Source organism: Pinus tabuliformis, chromosome 6 (assembly GCF_031772625.1).
Source record: "Pinus tabuliformis cultivar Carrire ecotype Pingquan chromosome 6, CPIR1, whole genome shotgun sequence".
NCBI classification, from domain to species: domain Eukaryota; kingdom Viridiplantae; phylum Streptophyta; class Pinopsida; order Pinales; family Pinaceae; genus Pinus; species Pinus tabuliformis.
Window position 1 is genome coordinate 720,287,316 of NC_142292.1, and position 3,293 is coordinate 720,290,608.

The window sequence follows — 3,293 nt, forward strand, 5'->3', positions numbered from 1 at the left end:
CTTGTGTTCATGGCATACTAAACAATACCCTTAATTTGACTATATATTGGAAAATACCTCTCAAATTCACATTATTTAACCCCCCACCAATATGAACCCAATACACTTTCCCAATTTAAAAATCCCCTACTTTCACTAGATATTGTAGGTTTCCATTTTTTCATTATTATTTTTTATGCCCCTTTATATTTTTTCATTAACATTAAGCTCCATTTTTTATACTTAAAATTTTTAAAACCTTTTACCCCCTATTATATGCTTAGTACATTGTGCCATTTTTTTCTCAATATATATCCCCCAATATGAATCCATGTGGTATGGTATTTCTCCCCTAGTGAACCCCCTGTGGCATAGTTGTACTTTATATTTTTACAAAGAATTTATAAATCCATATTAAACATTCGAAATTGGCAAGCAAATGCTTTTGAAAGTTTGTAGTGTCACTATTAGAAATGTCGTCAATTATCATGCAACATGGCTTAATCTCTTAAGCCTTAATCTGCCACTGCTCAACACATTGTCAATTATCAAGCACATTGACATCTTCCTATTTCATTGCCTGGTTTCAAATAAACTCATCTCATATGCATTCAAGGTCCTCGCAAATACCACCTAACGCTTACAAGGCATTTTTGGAGCTTTTTGTTTTTTTCATTCCACTAATGAGTCTGCGTGCTCCAATCCCCCAATGTGTATATTGAGGCAAAAAAATTGAGTAGCACACCTGGTAATGGGCCTTTCAAAGAGGCAATGGTTTTCAATGCAGGGGTTGTTGTAGGTGTTGTGTGGCCTTTTTATGTGGTTTACACATGAGAGATAAATCTATTTTTTTGGTGCCCTAATATTGGTATTGTTTCATTTGATTTGGCTAGTTATGAAATTAAGGTTATGCTCTTTTTGAGTAAATTTTTGGATGGAAAAGAGCACACATTCGGTTTCGGCGTGACCAATATTCTAAATCTTTCGTTTGTAGATGGAAATTTGCACTTGTGGTTTGATGAGAAATTGTTTAATCATAGGGCGATTGATTGAGCATAAGGAACCCATTTTGGATTGGTTGGTTCTGGCAAAATTCAAAGGGTTGGAGTGATCATTTCACACATCTGCAAATAGGAATATCTCTTACTTTGGCTAGGTAGAACTCGATCTCTTCCTTTCACTGGGTAGAATCCTCTCATAAAATGCTCATTACTCATACTTTGCAAGAGTTCAAGTTTGATAATTTAATCACTTTTAAAAGAAATACAGATGTATAGATTTTACATCAAGCAATAGTAACCAACATGAAGGTTATTGTGGAGACTACCAAAAGAATAATATTATCTTATAAAATTGATACATTTTACCCTTTGTATATGGATTTTTTTTTCTAAGTAAAAGTAATCTATTAATATGTACAGAAAGATACAAAGAGGACAAGGCCTCGAACAAGGTAGCATAGAGTATCAACAAAATCTGGACTACCCCAACATTGGGGAAACCAGTCCAGTGAGAGCAGAAACTTCAAAAATGGTAGCACTTCTCAAGTCCAGATCCCACAAAAAATTAGTAATATGGTTCCTTGATGATAACTCCATATAGGAAGCCATAAACCAGGAAACTCTAGCAAAAAACAAAAAAAACCAGATGATGAACACCTAGGCGGCCACAGCCAGCCTCGTTTTATCATCAGGGAAATGCATATCGCTAGAAGTAAAGGCATTGCCCTTTAGTCTTCCCATTCTGTAATCCGTCGTTGGGTCCGCGTCATCGAATCGCACTTGTGAAAGTGTGGAGGCTTCGTCCCTGGGTTTTCGCCGATGCGATATTGCGATGCAATCTGATCGCAATCGCATATTGCTAAAAGTAAAGGCATTTCCTTTAGGTCTCCCCATTTTATGATCCGCCATCGGATCTGCATCATCGCATTGCACATGTGAAAGTGTGGAGGCTCTGCCCCTTGGTTTCCGCTGATGCGATATTGCGATGCGATCTGATCGCAATCACATATCACTATAAGTAAAGGCATTGCTCTTAGGTCTCCCCATTCTGCGATCCGTTGTCGGGGCCGTGTCATCGCATCGCACATGAGAAAGTGTGGAGGCTCCACCCCTTGGTTTCCGCCGATGCGAAATAGCGATGCGATCTGATCGCAGTCGCATATCGCTATTGGTTAAGGCCTTGCCCTTAGGTCTCCCCAATTTGCGATCCTCCAAAACTGCGATGCGATCTGAATGTAGTCGCATGTTGCTAGTTATCGATCTGCGATCCGCCATTACTATTGCATTGAAGAGAGTCGAAGTCTAAGGTATGTTGGAGCGTGCTGAGGCATGATATCTAGAACTACTTAAAACAATGCCAATGAACCCTGCTCTTCTCAAATGCAAAGATCTGTTGATCAGAAGCCAAATATCTGGCTTGTCCTAGGTAGGTAGGTGTCACCCCATCTCGCCCCACCCCTGTCCCATCATATTTAACGCCTGTCTATATACCCGCATCCGGGAGAGCTGCATCCCTTTGGACCAGTATTTTGCACTCCTGATTTTGATCATGATTCTGAATTATGTCTAGATCTCCAGCGAGAAGAGTGTGCCCAATTTTCACTCCCAAACTAGCAAGTAGATCAGCAACCTTGTTTCCTTCTCGTTTAACGTGATTGAATATGATGGCATGATTGGTGTGAAGCAATTTTTCTATTGCATCCAATATGGCTTCAAGTCTCCAAATTTTGGAAATTTTATGTGCATGTGCCCCATTGAGGAGTTGATTAGCCAGGTTGATGAGGATTAGGGAATCACCTTCGATCTCTAGAGGTTGGAAGCCATGATGCTAGGAAAGGAGTAATCCTTTCCAAAGACCCTCCAGTTCAGCCAAGTTGTTCATGTCCTAGCCAATGTTTCTGAAGTAGATTAGGAGAGGCGAACCCTCATGATCTCTAAATATGCCACCAAATTCTACTTTGCCAGGATTGCCCTTTGAAGCTCCATCAAATTTGGGTTCGAAAGTATGCTTTGGAGGGGGGATCCATAAGTGCTTTCTGATGTTGTTGCCTTCTGAAGGTCTGTGATTGTGAGTACCTTGTGGAAGTTGTATGTTCCAATTTTCCCAGATGGCTTTCTCAATTGAAAGAGTGGGAAAATCTTCCATGTGCCAAGTTTGAAGTGCCAAGGTCTCTTTAAGATTGAGACAAAAGTTACCCCAAATGATTTCTACAAGAGTGCTTTGATATTTGAATATGCGTTTGTTTCGTTCTTTCCATATTTTCTAGAGGAGAAGTGCGAGAATAAATCTCCATACTTGGTTGAGTAGTTCAC